The sequence below is a fragment of the Phoca vitulina genome, unplaced genomic scaffold (assembly GCF_004348235.1).
Source record: "Phoca vitulina isolate PV1807 unplaced genomic scaffold, GSC_HSeal_1.0 scaffold3, whole genome shotgun sequence".
Lineage (NCBI taxonomy): Eukaryota > Metazoa > Chordata > Mammalia > Carnivora > Phocidae > Phoca > Phoca vitulina.
In genome coordinates this window covers 27018010-27037159 of record NW_022589706.1, presented here as the reverse complement: position 1 = coordinate 27037159, position 19150 = coordinate 27018010, and the positions used below count along the sequence as shown (strand labels likewise).

At 46.2% G+C, this 19150-nt stretch overlaps 1 protein-coding gene and 1 long non-coding RNA gene across 2 annotated transcripts in view; one reads left to right on the top strand and one right to left on the bottom strand.

Moving 5' to 3' along the window:
• The window catches only part of KLF3 (Kruppel like factor 3), a 35262-nt gene extending 25474 nt beyond the window's left edge, over positions 1–9788 (bottom strand). Inside the window, exon 1 of the mRNA XM_032400185.1 lies at positions 9336–9788. The gene's annotated coding sequence lies outside the window, so the exon portion shown is untranslated. The remainder of the gene's footprint in view (positions 1–9335) is intronic.
• LOC116629907 overlaps positions 9554–19150 on the top strand; it is a 73715-nt gene continuing 64118 nt past the window's right edge. Inside the window, exon 1 of the long non-coding RNA XR_004298840.1 lies at positions 9554–9633. This is a non-coding gene — a long non-coding RNA (uncharacterized LOC116629907). The remainder of the gene's footprint in view (positions 9634–19150) is intronic.

Below are 19150 nucleotides of genomic sequence, written 5' to 3'. Positions count from 1 at the left end.
TGTACTTCGGAAAAGACCAAGTGAAGCAATTGATTTTGCATGTAAATAGGGACAGGTGCAAAGGTAACAACCAAGCAAAATCCCTACACAGTTGCAGACTGAGAGGGGCCCGGCTCAGCAGGGGGGTGGGGGTGGGGAAACCCGAACCCATATCCTTCAGGTAAACTCTCAAGTTCAATGCCACCTGGCTAGTAGCATTCCACACCTCTCTTAAAGAAATTTTTCGCAAATGCAAATCATTTCGCCTCCTAAGGTTACACACTTGTTTTCCTTCTTTATGCTCTCTGACAATTTGTGGTGTTTTAGTTTTAAGGGCCAGCAACCCAAGATCAACTGAAAAAAACAAAAAACAAACAAACAAACCCCACCGCCCATACTGTGTAATAATCCTGCTGTGTACATGTCCTACAAGGCCGGTCACAGCCCTCACGCTTCTCTTCTGCGAAGCGTTATATAATCCAATCCAGCAGGGCTGTGTGAGGCCGCAGTGCCGTGCCTCGCCTCTGCCTCGGTGCTGGGGCCCTATCACTGGAGACTCACCCCGCTCTACCCCAAGGGGCCTCCACCCATGGGGCCCCACCCTGGAGGGAGTGGGAGGCAGGGAGGGACCGACCAACTGGCTCCGGTCAGCAGCCAGTTCCTGGAAATTCCGGCCTGAGCAGGGATGGCTGGAACCTTAAAAATAACCAGAAAGAGGGGCGCCTGGGTGGCTCAGATGGTTAAGCGTCTGCCTTGGGCTCAGGTCATGATCCCAGGGTCCTGGGATCGGGGACCCACATAGGGCTCCTGGCTCAGCGGGGAGTCTGCTTCTCCCTCTCCCTCTGTCTCTCCCCCTGCTCATGCTCTCTCTGTATCTCTGTCTCAAATGAATAAATAAAAATCTTAAAAAAGAAAAAAAACCAGAAAGAATTGTTAGGGTGGTAGTAATGCCCTTGGCTCCCGAGGGTTCTCCATGAAAAGTTTACCTCACAGAGCCACCGGACCTCTGGATATGAAACCGTGAGCTAATACTGCCCCCTCCCTTCAAAAGTACACAAAAGGGAAAGAGGAGAGCATTTTGAGCCCCTGCTATGTGAGAGAATTAATTCAACATGTCCCCAACCCAACTCCTCCTTCTCCTTGCTCCTGCCTCAAAAAGCCTGCCTGCCTGCCGGCCCCCACCTCCCCATTTGCCTTATGATCTGGTCGTTCACCATGGAAACCTAGAGGTCATCTTGCAAGTCTTCCTCAGCGACTTTTCTCTCCATTCCCGCTCTGTGACTGAGTATCTCCCTCCGCTCGTCTCCCACCATGTCCCTTGGTCCCTCCAATTCATCCTGACCCCCTGGCCACCGACATTTCTCAAAGCCCTCTCCTCCTTAGTCTTGCCCAAGCTCACAAGCCTTCCTCCGAAGGGATCCCCAAGGCTTGCAGAGTGGGTTCAAGCGCCCACGCTCCGCACCCCGTTTCTAACCGGCTGCCCCCTGCTCCAAGCGCCCTTCACACTGGCTGCCCTGTTCCCTCCACCCCCATGCCTTTGTTCATTTTTGGCCCTGATGCTGGGCAACCAGCGTGGAATGCCCCATCCCCTTCCGGCTTATCTAAATCCTAATTCTTCAAAGACCAGCTCAAGGCCCTCTCCACCCTGTGCAGCCAGCTGATTGCGCCCCAGTTGATCTGAGGCCACCCCTTCTTACCTAGATGGGCGGGGCCTTTTAGATGGTTGTCTCAGACCACCACCTGGGTTGGGAGCACCTGAAGGACAGGGGCGCCTTACATTTCCTTAGGGGAGCAGAGAGGGCCCCCTCCCAACTCCCCAAAGGAGGTCAGCCTTGCTCACTAGATGCTGTTTTCCAGTAGGCAGAAGGAGGGGTTCGAAGAGCACTCAGCCCATCCTAGGACTTCCACAGCCTCTCCTTTTCCTTTGGCCTTGAAGACACTTGAAATCTCCCCTAAATAAGTAATAGGGGTGAGGGGCCTAACCTTAAAGGAATCTTTTTAAACCAAACTTCCTTAAAAAAAGTTATTGCTCCTAACCTTAACCTTGCCTGTTATGGGTCCTCCAGAGACCTTATTAGTATCATCCTCCAAGAATTTTTTTTTAGCTACCCAGAGAGATCTTCTAAACATATCTAGTGTTAAAGCAGTACCCTCTGCTTTAAAACCTACAATAGAAGGGGGGGAAAAAAGGAGGAAAAAAAAGCAAAAGAAGAGGCAATTTTGCATGAGGAGAGACAGAAATGAGTGTGTGTGTATGTGTGTGTGTGTGTGTGTGTGCAGGTATTCTTTTTTAAAGGATACTTTTATGGACCAAGGAAAGCAAGGGGCTAGGTGATGTCACAGGTTTCCTGCTAATCACGACACCTTCACGACCAAGGTGCTGTTCTTCACATGGAGTGCGTCACTGAATCGGGTGGGTGGGTACTACTTTCCTATTACTTTGACAACGATGGCACAGAGAGGTAAAGCAATCTGCCCAAGATCACACAGCTGCTAAGTTGTAAAGCCAGGTTTTTGAACCCAAAGTAGTTGGACTTCAAAACTGGTGGACCTGGCACCCTCCTCTGCTCCCTTCCCAGGCAGAGAACAACATGACACCACCAACCGAGACAGGGGGCTAGCGCTTCTGCAGATGCAATCTGTCCACAAGGGATGTGGAAGGCAGGCACAGAGTATTTACAATTTCACCTCCTCCCAACTGGCCCCTGCCGCCTGCCCAGTCTCAGAGTGTGCATGCTGGACGCAGGATCAGAAAGACACACTCTGAAGGCCCCAAATTAGGCTATTATTCTTCCTAGCCAATGCACCTGCAATTGGTCCATAAAACTACTCAGAAAAAAAAACAAAAAAAACAAAAAAAAAACCTGGCAGCTTTACCCGAGTAAATACGGAAATCCTCATAATACTGTACAAAGGTGGAAGGGTCAGGTCCTCATCCCCATTTTAGAAGTGAGGAAATGGAGGACCAGAGGTGAAATGACTTGCCCAAATTCACAGAGCAGGCTGGAGCCGCAGTCAAGAACAGAAGTAAGTCTGCCGGCAGACCCAGGGCTCTTTCTGTTCTGCTTCGGAGTCCGTGCCGTGGCCAAGTCCTCTCAAACTGGGACCACTCCCCGGGTACAGAGGGGATGGGACGTGCTCGGTGCCGGCCAGCCCGTGTGAGGCAGTGCCCTGGGGAGGTTCCAGAGGGTAATTAAGATTTCAGGTGATATCACTCGGGACCTACTCCATCCTGTGGCATAACTAATAATAAGGACTGCACATAATTTGAGATTAGCTCTAATGAGTAGGTGCTCAATAAGTACTTGGGAGATGAATAAATGAATGGATGTCAAACTACCCTTCTTACACATGAGGATACAAAGAAGGGCAAGGGCCTCACAATGATTGTGTGGCAGGTGTCACTCAAGGAAACCTTGCCCAGGGGCCAGTGAAGCTAGCCTGAAAATCATCTAAGTCTCAAACACAAAGTAAACGCAAACACTTTGGGAGGCTTGGGAGAGAAAAACTCCTTTGTTTGGAGAATAGAGCAGCACAGGAACTTGAACTTGCTAAGGAAAGTAGTTTTGGGGTGCAAAGCTTTGGAAGGTATCAGAGTATAAAAGCACAAGATAGAGGAGTGGATTTCAGTGATTAGACTCAAGCACAGTAGTTAGTAGACAGAAGGTGTACATGCCAGAGGAGAAAAAACCCCACAGTTCATTCACAGGTCGCTCTCCAGGGTAGAATGCGCTGACCTCAATGTCCACTTGGTCTCTTATGTCTAGATTTGGCGAAACTCCACTGATCCGGATTGAGACTAGCCCCAGGTCATCCCTGGAGATCCCCAGGCCTGCCAGAGATTGGTAACCACCTTAAGCAGGTCCCAGGCTAAGCTGGGCTCTCTTCAGTGTCCTCTGGTCAGGGGGTTGCCTCAGGAAGCACCCCCTTCCTAAAAGTCAGGGTAGGGGCTAGACCCAGGTTTGTTCAGAATGCACGGGATGAAGGGCCACTTAACGTGCTACATTTTGTCTCCAGCTCCCCTTAATAATTGGATGGAGGAAATGATAATGTATTCAGCCTGCCAACACAATAGAGTGAGTTTCAAAAAGCTCCAGGAACCTGTTTTGCTAGAAAATGAACTTTACTACTAAAAACCCTGACAAGGGATACAAAATATACTGATTTTAATTTTTTTAAAAAATGTTTCATTGAACTATGGTGACATTCCATAAAAAGCACAGATCCAATTAAAAGGATATTTTTGCTTTGGGAGGAAACAGTCCTAGTTCTGGTGCAGAACTGTGTCTACAGCACTGTGTCTCTTTTTCATTACGACCAAATTTCAAGGAAGGAGAGTTGAGGGGGAGAAAAAGCAGGGCTACCTCCTTTAGACAATGCTCTCCCTTATCGAGGCAGACTGCTGTCTGGTTTCCTGTCTCAAGCTCTGGCATTACTGTTTCAGATGAGAACCGGGGTCTAAGAAAGGGACAGATCAGGCTTGAAAATGAGAATACTAAAAACCACCACAATCCTCTTGCAACTCACTCCAAGATGAATTTTGACTAGAACATTACACATTAGCAAACCAGGTATCAATCGCTTTATGAATCTAGAGATTTTTTTTTTTTAAAGCTAGAACCAATGAATATGAAGCATTTCAGAAAGAAACCCAATTTCCAGAATAATGTAATTCCTAGTCTTTAAAGGATGAGGTTACTTGTATTTTTTTTTTTTCTTAAAACACAACTGGTGTGAAAAAACAGAGTAAGAAATACCACCTAAGAAAGCTGTTCATTATAGCAAGAATGTCGACTTGGAAATATTAAGACAAGTATGTAAAGGGGGGGGTAGAAATAAAATGGGATTAAATTAGATAATGACTTGCATGGTCAAGAGATGAAACTATTATTCCCATTTTTTTCCCTTTTGTAATTTAGTAACTATCAGACTGGTATAATTTTCCCAAATTGTTCAGCTTAGCTTTTAAAGGTTTGAAAAGCTTTTTTCTGATAAAATGTATCAGACCCTAATCATGTCTGTTAGCCAACCACGTCCCTGTCCCCCAAAATGGGGAAGAAAGAATAACTTGGAGTAAGCTAAACAAAGATTTTATCTACAAAATCTAGTTGGATTGTTAACAGCTTTGGACTAAAATTGAAAAAGTTGCTTGATTTGGGTTACTTACGAATTTTAGTTTAAAGGTCCCTTGCGCTCTAAATCAGTTTAATATTTCAAGTTTTCTTCTCCCAAAGTTTTCTTATTGAAAGCTTCCAAAGCATCCATCTTTTTTCAAGGAAGGTTATCAGTAACCTTCTATTTGATTCTAGTAGTTTTCTTAATATCATACCATATATTTCCCTTTATCCATAAAGAAAGAATGTGGTAGAATGTGAAGTTAAAAACCAAAGTACGAGTATCACCAATTTTGAGGAGGATAGGATCTGATTTGCTGCCTCGGCAACTCTGAATTAATTCCATTAGAGAACACTGTAGATAATTCCTTCGGATTTTAAGGAAAATCCAAAAGTAAGTTTAAAAAGAAACTTGCCAGGAGTTTTCTTATCCCACTTATTTCTTTAAAACTTAGTTTCTGAAGAACCAAGAGAAAAAGTTAGGTTTTAAATAGTTAACCTAGAAATGTGTTAGCCCACAACTGACAGAATATACCAAAAAAAAAAAAAAAGGGGGGGGGATTATGAAAAAGTTGGTGTTGTAAGACAATAAAAACAAGAGAAGTCTCCTTCTGTTTTCAAAATATAAGATTAAAATTTTCCAGACTGTCAGGAATATGAATTTCTCATTTCCAGTTCTCCTTTTCTCGGAGCTTTTTATTCTTAAAACAGGTCGGAAATCAGATGTAGAATACATCTTGGTCCTTGGGAAAATTATCCTAGCACTTACAGCTTTGTCTTTTTTAAAAGAGATGACCCTGGGATTGATTTCCTCAATGTATCTTATGTTTTGGCTTCAATACTTTTCCTAAAGATTTCATCCTTAAAACCTAAGTGAGATTCTTCCCATCAGCCCAGTCCGCCAGGGAGGCCTCCTGCCTGGAGGGCCAGCGCCACCCGGGAACAAGGGTGGGCCACAGCCTGCAGCTAATGCCAGGTCTTCTAAACTGCAAGGTGGCAATCCCCCTCCAACACTGACAGCTTCAGGGCCAAAGGCCTATCTCTAAGCAAACACCCTGCCCACCTCAAAACAAGCCTGGAGAACAGACGAATGCAACTCCTTTAGACGTCTAGCCAACCTGCACACACGTTTCTCAGAGTCACCCTTTGGCAATGGTGAATTTAAAAAGACACAGTATTTATTCCCTCACAGAAAACACACCGGAGCAAAGGGTATATGTAAAAAAGGTTAACCGACTCCTCATTATGACCTAACACTGGCCTCTTAGGCAATCGCCAAGTGTGTAGAGACATGATAACTCCCTGGGTGGGGATCGGGAGTTTAGGGGCAGGGACCGCGGCCTGGTCTGGGCTACTGATCTACCAGAAAACAGCCCGAAACAGGAAAGAGCACACATATGCCACTTGGAATGTATGACGCAAACCCCAGCCTTGAAACAAAGAACAGGAAACAGCTCTGCTGGCCGTGGAGAGCAAGCTCAGAGAAACATTTAGCCGGCCCTCCCTGACCCTATATTCATGAGCAGCTGGAGTTTTTTCAGACAACAACAGGGGGGTGGAGGTGTTTGTTCTATGGGTGTGAATAATAACACCGGCTTTATACAGGGGACCTGCCCTATTTACAAATAGGAGCTTCCACATACAGTAAACATCGTAAGGGAATATGTGATTTTATCATATGCGGGCAGCAGAGATCTTCCTAATTAACACCAGCCTCCTTTCCAATTTCTTTTGTCTCTTTCTCCCCCATCCCAGTGGCTGGTCTCTAGCCATAATCAAATTCGGGGTTAGGGCAATGATTATTGTTCAGCCTCAGCATCATGAGGAAAATGCAAAGAAAGCACTGGTAAGAATTCAGAGGACAACTGGGTTATCCCACATGAACTGACAACTGGACCAGTTCTAAGGGCCCCTCAGCTATGCAGAACTACATTCCTAGACACTGAGTGCGGGCTACCTAGAGTCACCCCCTCCCCAAATTTCACCGTCTTTCTCAACTGCATAGTCAGAAACCTATCCGCACGCAGCTGCACATCTGTTCTCCATGTACACACATCTAAAGAAATTCACCTTTTGAGAATGTGATTCTGTTCCTGACATTTCATTTAACCCAAAAGTGTTATACAGTCTAGAGACCAGAGTATCAATTTTTATAAGATATCTGAAAATGTCTATTTTCCCTTAGGTATATTTAAGGTAGTAAAACCCATTCATAGTCTTTCCCCCCGTTATGTCTCTTTATTTTGTTAGCCAGGACTGTTCAACTCAGGTTTCCATGATCAGAGATTGAATAATCTGTGTGTAGACAAAACTACAGGTAAAAAAAAAAAAAAGGCATCACTGTGCCCATAGCAACCAGAAGATTGGGTTTTAATTTAGAAACTTTGCAGCGAAAAAACAATAGCATGTTTTATATCTGACAAGATTTTGTGGTCTTAGCAGCTACTTTTCTTTGTTATTCTCACACTAAGATTTTTAGACTTGCATTCTCCTTCATGAAAGCCAAATGTTCCTTAAAGTGTATCTTTACTGCACTTACAATAGTACATTAGGCTTTTTTCTTCTAATACTTCTGCTGCAAACCCCACTGACTGTGGAACTGGGGACAGTTTCTCTAGAGTTGAAATTCATCAAACATCTCATCTCAGGTTTCTGGTAACGCGCTAAGGTCAACATACTCCATGCTTTGAGCCGCAAGAAACTCATTTGTCCATTCTTTGTTAAAAAAAAAAAAACAACACTAACTCGTGAAATTTTGGAGATGTTAATGTTATCAGGTTGCCTTTTCCCTAAAACCAAGTCTTTCCTCCAGTTAGGCAGATTATCATCCAGATGGATTTCTTATAAAAATGCTGCTCAAATTCATACAGAAAGCACTTAAAAAAAAAAAAAGTACAAAACTGCTCAGTGGACAGATCTATAATGAACAACTGCCCTAGTCTCCTACTCGATTTTGCTAATAATTATATCCTAAATGTAAATGAAGTCAGAATACCACTACATACTTCTCCCCAAATACCAGACTCTTGTGAGAATACAACCAAAATATTTAAAGTATCTTGGGTGATATTAGCGGAAAAATACATTCTGAGCTAGTAAAAAATTCAGTGCAAAATGTTTATTTTAGTGCAATACAAGAAGGTGAGCAATTTCCAGTTTCCGTTTAACCTGACTTATTAAAAATAAGTCCAGTTCACACAGGTTCTCCATCTATTATTATTGTATATTGCTGTAAAATGTAAAGCAGAAGATTCTCCCTGATATCTGCCAAAGAAGTGGATATGAAAATTCCAAGTATTATCTGCCATCTCCAAGAAAGGCACTCTGAAATGTTAGGTAAGTCCCAAGGGTCCAGGTCCAGGGGATCAGTCCCTCAGTCCCCACACGGCTCGAGTCCCTAACGCTGCAGGCAGTTGCCTAAGGCGCTCTCCGCCTCCAGCCTCGCTGCAATCCTTGCTCCAGGCACTGCGGCAGGTTCTCTCTGTGCCCCCGAGGAGGACTCTCCAAACCCGGCCAGCTCTTTTCTCCTGCCCCCGAGGATCCAGACGCCCTGGCAGCTCCTGGGCTCCAGGACCGAGAATGGGATGCTGCCTTCAGTCCCAACGGCCCCAAGTTTCTTCCCAGAGGGCCCGGGAGGTTGCTCCAAGTTTGCTCCGGCGGGCGAGCGGTGGCGCGCCCGGTCCGAAGAGGGGGGCGGCGGGGGGCGGGGAGGGGAGGGCGCGGGAGCGGGGGGTGGGGGACCCGGAGGGGGAGGAGCAGGAGCAGGAGTGCGCGGCCTCCTCACTACCTTTCTCCAAACAACGTTGCCACACGCGGAGAGCACTGAGATTTCTGGGGCTTTGGAGGGAATCGCGAGCGAGGGAGCGGGCGAGCGGGCGGGCGGGCGGCAGCCGGGGGACCACACAGGTGAGCCCCCGCCCGCGCCCTCGCCGGGACCGCGGCGGGCGCCGCCGGTCTCGGTCCCCCACATCGCGGGATCCGCACGGTGGCTCCCCCGAATCCCACACTTTCAACCGATGAACCCGGGGTTCCCCCCTCCCCCTCGCCTCCCCTTCCGCCCCCACCCCCGGCTTCCAGGAGCTGTTGCACTTTCCCAAGCCCACAGGCGCCCCCACCCCCGCGTTGCACCCCCCCAGCCCATTCACTGCGCGCCCCCCAAGGGAAAAAAAAATGAGACCGGACGAGCCAGAAAGGGCGACAGCAGGAGTCGGGCCGAGGGAAGGTGAGGGAGAGGGGACTTACTTTTCGAGGCGCGGTGCTGAGCGCTGCAGACGAGAAATAAAGGCCCTGATCCGAGCCGTCTTGAACCCCGCGAATGCAGTAATGTCAGCGCGCCAGCCGGGGTGGCGGTGGCGGCCGCAGGGCACGGGGACAGGAACGGGGACGGGCGCGCGTGCGGCGGGCGCTCGCGCTGCGCTCCGGCTCGGGCCCCGGCTCCGCGCGGCTCCGCTCCTGGCTCCCCTCTGGCTCCTGGCACCAACTCCGGGCAGTCACATGACGCCGGCGCCGCTCGCTCTGCGAGCCTCCCGGGGCTGGCGGGGTAAGTAGAGGCTGGGACCCGGGGTGGGAGGGTCAGGGAGGGGAGAGGGAGCCGCCGCGGCCGCCCGGGCTGGGCGGGTCCCCACCCACTTGGGTGGAGGCAGCCGCCGGAGGGGTCGGCCGAGTCACTCGCGCAAACACGCACCCCGCCCTGCGCCCTTCCCCCGCCACCCCCGCCTCCCGCGCCGCCTCCGCCCCGCCCCGCCCAGTCACCCGGGGACGGCCTGACAGACACTCATTATTCCCCGGAGCCGGGCGCCGCCCCGCCGGCCCAACCTGTCCGGCGAGGCGCGGCGCGGCCGAGGGGCTGGGCGTGCGCGGCGCGGCCCCCGCCCTTGAGCCTCCGCCCTCCCCCCTCCCCCCACCCCCCCTGCCCGGCCCGGCCCGGCCCGGCCGGCCCGGCCCCGTGCCCCTGCCCGCGCCCCTGCCCCCGCCCCGGAGTCCCCGCCCGCGCCCCCTCCCTGCGCCCTCCGCCTCCCGGCCCCCGCCCGCTCGGGACCCGCCGCCGCGCCGCCGCCCCAGCCCGGGGGGAAGGAAGGGCGGCGCTGCCCGCTCCGGGCGTCACAGGGCTGCAGCCCGCTGCGCCGCTTCCAAAACACACAGCCGGGCGAGCGGGCCAGCCGAGGCGGGGGACCCGGGCGGCCCGGCCATCAATCAGCCGGCTCCCGCGGGAAGGGCGGCCCCGGGCGCGGCGGGAAGGGCTGGGCCCCGCGGCCAGCGCGGCTCCTCCTGGGCCGAGTGCGTGCAACTCTCTTAAAGAAAAAGCAGAAAAAGGCAGGGGAGCTGAAGGAGCGGAGGAGCGGGGCGGATTCGGGGGCAGAGGAGCGGCGGGAAAGGGGAGGGCAGTGGGGATTGACTTAAACCCTTAAATGGTCCCGAGTTTCCAAGGTCATTCGACACACTGTTAGAGCGCTCTTTCTTTGTGCCCGGGGCGCCGGGTCCCCTCGTCGCCCGCCCCGCAGAGGGGCGGCCCGGGGCTGGGGGTTGGGGGCGCGTTCCCGCCCCCCCCCAGGGCTTCTTTGAAGGTCCGGGGACCCCCGGAGGCAAACTTCCCACGGGCCGGGCCTGCCACTGGAGCGAAAAGGCAACCGGTAGCAGCGGCATTTGCTCAGCCGGGCCTGCCCGAAAACTTGGCAAACTTCGGTCGGGTTCCTCCTGCCCGGAGGGAGAACTCCGGGCCAGCAGAGGGCTCGGCCCGGGACCTTTCATTTTTTTGTCGCTTCCCTGGGACCGAGCGCGAGCGTGCTCGGTGCGGGGCGGCGGAAACGCGCTTGCTGTCCCAGCCAGGCCCCCCGGGAGGACTTGGTATAGCTTAGCCCCCGAGTTTAATGCTTTTTGAATTTCTTTTAAACAGTATTAATGTAATAAAGAATGCAATAAAAAGAACAAAGGACAAATTGGTTCAATTGTTTTAGTCCTGTGTAATGTTTAAAAAAAAAAACGCGCTGCTTCAGTGTATTGCTTCAAGATGTTTTAAAGGCCCTTTAAGTGCACCATTCTCACTTTGATGCTTCATCCAGGCATGGTACTGCTTAAAACGTAGAGATAACAGTATATGCCGAGCCCCATCATGTAGCTACGCAGTACTATAAAATTAGTACCAGGTAACCTCAAGTAGTGAAATTGCACGTTATAAAAAAATGCACATAACATAAAAGACCACATGGAGAACACCCAGATCTGACACTGGTTCCTGTCCCATAAGATTAATGTTTAAAAGGGATGAGGAGTTTCTTTTAACGAGTAAAGGACAGATGCAGGAAAATAAGTTGGATTCGTGTCAATTACTAATTGCGGTTCATTGATCACTGACATCAAACGTCTGATTGGATGGCTTAGATTTGTATTAGCTGGAAGACCCTATTAGTGATGACTGACGAAATCGTTTTGCACTTCCGTGTCTGGCTCCGTAGTAGGGGCCCCAAAACTATAGGCTTTGCTCAGAGGACACCAGAGGTGAAAACCTAAAGCACATAAACCGTGTTCTTTACATTGTTCATGTGGGTGTGGACCCACATGTGAAAGAGGTCTGAGAAAAGTGTGATCCAAGATAAGTAGGGAGTGGCTTCGATATGGAAGGTGGGGGAAGGAGGAGAAAAGTCATAAAAAAGTTTAAATAATGAACACACTGTGTTCAGTGCCCTGTGGGAGATAACTGAAACACAACTTGTACAATGATGAAGGATCCATTGAAGGAGACCACCATCTGTCCAGGTACCCAAACCAGAAATGTCTGAAGTCATCCTTGACTCCTCCCTTCCCCTAGCTGGTCAGAGCCCTGTCATTCACTGAATCTTGGACCTCCTCAATCCTACCCATTCCTTGACTACTCTCCTGGTCCCGCCCATTGCCACAGTGTCTTGGTCAGCCTGTTTGTTGCGGGGGCTGAAGTGTGGGAAAGGGATTGGAGCAAAGGAATAATAAGAATACTTTTTCTAAAATGGAAACCTAAACGTGTCAAAGTCTTCATTACATTCCCATCGGATAAAGTCCAAGAGTTTACTACCTGTGCTGACCTGGCCTCCATCTATCTTTATAGACTCATCTCTTCCTATTATCCCCCACCCTATCCTTCCCTCCAGCAACACTCAACTTTTTTCCCTCCAACTCACTCTCCCCACCTCTGGCCCTTTGCACATGCTAATTTTTCTAGGTGGACTAGCCTCCTTGCCTTCTCCCCCAACTCCTGACCTCCACTCTCATTTCTGTACGTTCCATCCATCCTATAATTATTGACTTAAATGACATTTTCAACAAAATGCATCTTGTCTTACCACCATCCCTCATCCCACCTTTGGATGAGTGGAGGTGCTCCTTCTTGGTGCTCTGATAGCACTCATGCTTCACCTCTTCTAACTCTTTCTTATAATTGGTTATTTAACGCTCTTTCCGTGGCACTGAAATAAGAAACTCTGTGAGGGCACGGACATTGTCTTTTTAGCAAAATTGTATCCTCATGGCCCAGATGTTCAATGAATATTTGTAAAATGAATAAATGTCAGCTATGAATTGGGAAGAAGTCATTCAGAGCTAAAGAGATGAGAGAATAATTGGCGAGCTTCAAGGTGGCAGTGGCCATGAACTGCATATACCTTTGAGATAGTGAAAAGTAGGGAGGAGGGGGTTCTCTCTCCCTGACTGTCTTTGAGCAGTAAAGTGAGATGGTCAAAGTGGTGCCTAGGTCTTCTTTTTATCCTTAACATTAGCACAGTGCCCACACGTGCTCAGTTGTTCAAGACATCCCGTATAAACGAAATATCTCAAGCTTGGTCCTTGTGGTAGCTGCTTTACTCTTGTTCTTTGAGGACAGTAGGCCAGTCTGGTTTAGGTTTGGGGCAGCACATACTGGGGGAAGGATACTCCTCCCTGGCCCCAGCCTTGTTGCTCCCAATCAGTCATGGCAGCCCTGGTCTCTTTTGCCAGTGACTGGCTGGAGAGTAGATATATGACCGAGTTCTGGCCAGTAGGATATGAAGGGAAGTGTGCTGGGGCTTGTTTTTCATCCTGAGTAAAGGATGTTCTGGCCAGTTCTGGCCAGTAGGACATGAAGGGAAGTGTGCTGGGGCTTGTTTTTCATCCTGAGTAAAGGAAACTCTTGCAAGGATAAACCCCCAGACCTGCTTTGAAGTTACGTGAGGATGTGATTCTTGACGCTGTGGCAGCCATCTTGTAATCATGAGAAGAAAGCAAGGTTTCAGATTTCCATAAGGATAAATAGCTCTTTTTTCATCATTAGTCATCAGCTCAAATATGACATCTTCAGAGATGACTTCTTTGACCACATAATCTAAGATATCCCTTCCCCAGTCTCTGTCTAGTTGTTCTTGTTCATTTTTTAGATACCTTTTTCCCCACTGGAACCTGGGCTCTGTGAGAGCAGGGACATTCTATTCTTCACTCCTATTTCCCAAGCTCCTACAACAGGATCTGGTAAATAGAAGGTGTTCCAGAAGTAATTGTTGATTAATGGCTGACAACTAAATAGTAACAGTGTGTTGAAACTGATTCAGGGATGCGCGGACACAAGCCACCGCACACCTCCATTTTCTCTTCCGTGGCTTGTATCATAGTTCCATTTCAGGAGGTCTCTTTCTGCTGTACAAAGACATATTCTTGAGATTCCTTCTTCTTCTCCCACTCTCTTTCAGAGCTTTTCCATTCCTTCCCATAGGAAAGTTTCTCCTTTTCATTTGACGATGCACAACGTTATGAAGGTAGAAAAGTGTCATGTGCTTAAGAAATTATGAGCAACACAGATAACATCTACCTTAAACGATAACAAAGCCATATGGTTTTTTCTTTTTTTTTTTCCTGCTAGCTTTATTGAGATATTATTGGCCTATAACATATGTAAGTTTAAGGTGTACGACATGATGGTTAGAGACACCTATATATTGCAAATGATTGCCATAATAAGGTTAGTTAACATTTCCATGCCCTCACATAATTAGTATTTTTTGTGTATGTATGTATGTGTGCGTGGGGATGACATATAAAACTAACCTGTTAACAACTTTCAAGTATATAATACAATATTGTTAATTATATTCACCATGCTGTACATTAGATCCTAGACCTTATTCATTTTGTAGCTGGAAGTTTGTGCCCTTTGACTGACATCTCCCCATTTCCCCCCTAGGCACTGGAAACCACCATTCTACCACCTGTTTCATGAGTTTTGGCTTTTTTAGATTCCACATATAAGTGAGATCATACAGTATTTGTCTTTCTCTGTCTGACTTATTTCACTTAGCATGATGTCCTCAAGGTCCATCTATGTTGTTGGAAAAGGTAGGATTTCCTTCTTTTTTAATGTGTGTGTGTGTATGTGTGTGTGTGTGTATGGCAAGAGAGAGTGAGAATGAGAGAGAAAGACATTTTTCTTATCCATTCATCCATCAGTACTTGTTGTTTCAATATATTGGCTATTGTAAATTATGCTGCAATGAACATGGGAATGCAGAGATCTCTTTGAGATAGTGTTTCATTTCCTTCGGATATATACCTAGAAGTGGAATTGCTGGATCATATGTATCCTATATATATATATAGGTAGTCCTACCGTAAACTTTTTGAGGAACTGCCATACTGTTTTCCATAGTGGTTATACCAATTTACATTCCCATCAACAATGGTTATGGGAATGTAAATTATGTCCCATCAACATATATATATGGTAGTCCTACCGTAAACTTTTTGAGGAACTGCCATACTGTTTTCCATAGTGGTTATACCAATTTACATTCCCATCAACAATGCAGAAGTGTTCCCTTTTCTTCACACCCTCACCAATACTTGTCTCTCATCTTTTTTATAATAGCCATTCTAACAGGTGTGGGTGATAACTTGTTGTGGTTTTTATTTGCATTTCCCTGATGATGAGTGCTGTTGAGCACCTTTTCACATACCTCTTGACCATTTGGATGTCTTCTTTGGAAAAATGTTTATTCAAGACAAGTCTTTTGTTCATTTTTTAATCAGATGGTTTGTTTGCTTGTTTTGTTATTGAGTTATATGAGTTCCTAATACATTTTGGATATCAAGCTCTCATTAGTAGGTAGTTTGCAACTATTTTCTCCCATTGTGTAGATTGCCCTTTCATTTTGCTGATTGTTTCTTTTGCTGTGAAGAAGCTTTCTAGTTTGCTGTAGTCCCATTTGTTGACTTTTGCTTTAGTTGCTTGTGCTTTTGGTGTCATATCCAAAAAACTGTTGCCAGGACCAAGGTCAAGGAGCTTTTCTCCCATGTTTTCTTCTAGTCATTTAATAGTTTCTGGTCTTACATTTAAGTTTTTAATCCATTTTTGAGTTAATTTTTGTGAGTGGTGTTAAGATATGGGGTCCAATTTCATTCTTTTGCATGTGAATATCCAGTTTTCCTAATATTGTTTTTATTAAAGAGACTATCCTTTCCCCACTGGGTATTCTTGGCTCTTTTGTCAAATATTAGTTGACTGTATGTGTGTGGGTTTATTTCTGGGCTTTCAATTCTGTTCTATTGCTCTATGTGTCTGTTTTTATGCCAGAAACATAGTATTTTGATTGCTATAACTTTGTAATATAGTTTGAAATCAGGAATTCTGATGCCTCCAACTTTGTTCTTTCTCAGAATTGCAAAACCATATGTTTTGAAATAAAATTAGAAATGCTAGACTAAGGGTCATCTATCTCAAAAGCATTACAAAGGGCCCAGAGATTCTCTTTGGTTTCTCTGCAAATTCCACCAATATTATCCATCGATCCATCAATCCATCCATTCATTCAATTTCGGTTTGCCAGGAAGTATTGAGGTAGAGTAAGGTGACCAAGAGTTATAATAAATATGAAACTGGATGTATGATCTCCCCGCTTCCCTCACCCCCGACCCCTCCAGGAGCTCTCAACATTTCTAGTACAGATGGAACTCAACATTTCTAGTACAATTGGAATTGTCCTGGATTATGTTTGGCAAGACAATGCAATTGAAGGACAGTGGTACAAAACAGTTGAAATGTTGGATCTTGGAATCTAAGTTGAAGAGCTAAAACAGAAGGGGACTCCAGAGAGATAGCCAAAGGATCAATGAACTGGACATTTCAAATACACTGAAGAGAGGGCATATTGGGAATAATGGAGTGAAGGGTTAGGAGGTGAGCAGTTGGAGAGTGGGGACATGTGGCCTTAACATTTAAAGGTGGCACAGTACCAGAGATGACAAGGCTCAGGGTGTACCTGTGGGTGTGGGAGACTAGAAGAGGTGGTGAGACCAAGGGAAAGAATGACTGGGGTACTGAGCGGGTTCACGGAGCCTAAAATTACTCAGAATTGTGGCCGGACTTAGGGTCAAGAGCAAGACCTAGGCTCTCAGGCCACATCTTCCATTCATGAGAAAAAGACTTCAGGGAACTGGTGAACAACAGCAACCAGGAGAGAACAGCTAGACACAGCCTCCTTCTTCTATGGTTAAATGTGCTTTCCGGACGTCATGATTATTTGAGTCAAAAATAATCATTCATATGGGGTAATAACCAATAAAGGTTATTTTACTAATAAAATATGTCAATAGTTTTATTTTCTACTTTTTATTGCAAATGTACTATTTCTGCTTCATTGAGAGTTCGAATCCCCCTTTGGAGGGGAGGGGGACTTGTCAGGGATCTTAAATATTATTTATTATATCATTTCAAAGGGAATATATTATTATATTATTTGAAAGGGAAATGAACTGTAACTTCCAAATCAATAACCTACGCATGTAAAGATGTAGAGTGTAACTTATTTCTAATTTGGGGACTACCTAGATTTCTCCTGTGCTGGGAGGCAGAGTGTGTAAAGAATGGGGGACCCACAAAATAAGATAAACTACTTGTCATTTTTCAGCTGGTTTTGGCATGGGCCTGACTATGTTTCCAACCCTCCCCTCTCCTGAGAAATTATCGGCACTGAAGTCCCGGATTTAAGTTACTTGAGCAAGTACTGGTTGAACATTTACCGTAGGTCTGCGCTGGGTGCAGGAGTAACTAAGCTAGCAAAGAGAGGGTGTGTGAATTATGTTCTAGGAAGTGGCCTTGCCACCTTCCTTTTTCTGCTCATTCCAAGTGTGCTGCAGGCCTAAACCCCAAACCCCGCAGACCGAAGCTCTTCCCTCCGTGTCAAAACCTGGTTACACAGGTTTCACTGGTACTGGCCCGGGAAGAAGACTTCAGCCTTTCGTTCCTTAGTCTCTCAAGCCAGCCAGCCAGTGAGGCCACACTTCACATGCTTTAGAAGTTTTGCTGATACGTTCTGGGAAACAGTCAGCAGATGGTAAGATCATATGAACGGGAGAGAGTTCTTTATCACCCTTGTCATTCAGAAAGATTTGCTACTTGAAGACAATATTAAAATCATAATAATGGTCGTATTAAAGTGATAGGAGTAGGGTGATATTTTTTTCTTTGCCTTTGAATACTTTTCTGTTTTTTTTTTCTTTAATGAGCAAATACTACTTTTGTGATTAAAAAAAAAAAAAAGAAGTGTGCTTTTACAAAATAGCCGAGAAAAAATGTGCACGCCGTGTATGATTAAATGTGGGCCCTCAAAGCACAATTTTGCGGGAGGGGTCCTTGAAAGCGCCCGGGGCCCAAAGGTGTGGTTGTGTGCTTGTGATTCTGAAGCAGGGTGGGGTGAGGAGGGAAGGGCTCTCGGAGGGGAGGGCTACGGGAGAGGGTGAACATCTCCTTTTATTGACTCTTAACTTGTTAACGGCTGCTTGAATAGCCGGACCTGGGCAGGTTCTTGGAACCGGAATTCTTCCTCAAAATAATACGTATTTACTTTAAAAACCACTCCAAAGAGTAAACGTTGAAAACAAAAACAAAAATAGAAAGCCCAGCACACTGAAGTGAATAGAGCCCAAGTTCCTATTTCTCAAAAGATAGAACCATACTTCCTGGAGCACAAGGTCCACTCACCCTCTCCCCATGCGCTCTGGCCAGGATCTGTTGATTCAGCGGGAAACAGAAGAGTCAGCAGTTGCGCTGGATGTGAATTGGTGCGCGGCTACCTTCGGCTTCCCAAAGCACCATTAATTCAGGGGGGATGGCATCGCCTGAGCTATTGGTTTCTAGCTTCTCTCGGATTTCTTTCTAAGCTACATTTGTTTGTCTGTTATTGTTCTTAAAGTTTTCTGGGTAACTATAAGCAACAGACCTTGTTAGTTCCTCTTGAGATTGCCCACTACTCCCCACCCTTATTTCTCACCTCCCAGCATCCTGTTTGTCTCCCTGACTCTGTCCCCCGCCCCATCCCCGCCCCCGCTCAGCTTTTAGCCATGTTTTTCTTCCCTCAGTTAGTTAATTTTAAATTTCTATTTTTATCAGTGTTCTCAATACCAAAGGAGGCCTACCATACATTCGTTTTTTGTTCATTGATTTATGATTTCTTCTCCTGTGAATACCTTTAAAATGTGTGTCATGTACGTTCCAATGTGTGTCTCCCCCTACCTTGTCTTGAAGACACTGTATTTCCAGAAAATTTGGAAGAGTAGAGAGCATAAAAGAAAATATGGGGGAAACTTTGAATTTATGTACAGGACCTTTTTTCGTGAGTTTTGCCTATTTAAAATTACTCTGTTATGATAGGAACAAAAAATCTACAGTGTATACTGTATTTCTACTCACATCGGTATAATCTTTAGCTTATTAAAATTTAAAGAACATTTTGGCCTGTCCATAATTTTATATGAACTATTTAGACTTATATTTCAATTTTGCTCAGTATTGCTGTAGATGTCTCTATTAGCTATTAAATGCTATAGAATCCAGCATCTCTTAAATCTTGCAGGTTTAGAGAAACACTAAAAAAATTTTTTTTAGAATACCACCATGAAAAAGTCATCAGTACCACTGAATGTATGGTTCTGCCTATTAGTAGTATCTTCACAGGAGAGAAAATTAATTTTCTAAAAAGAGGAGGAAAACACTTTCAAACTCATTGAATACAACTTTTGCTACACAGTAATTTATCTAATCAGTTTCCTTTTCTGTACTGAAGATAAGA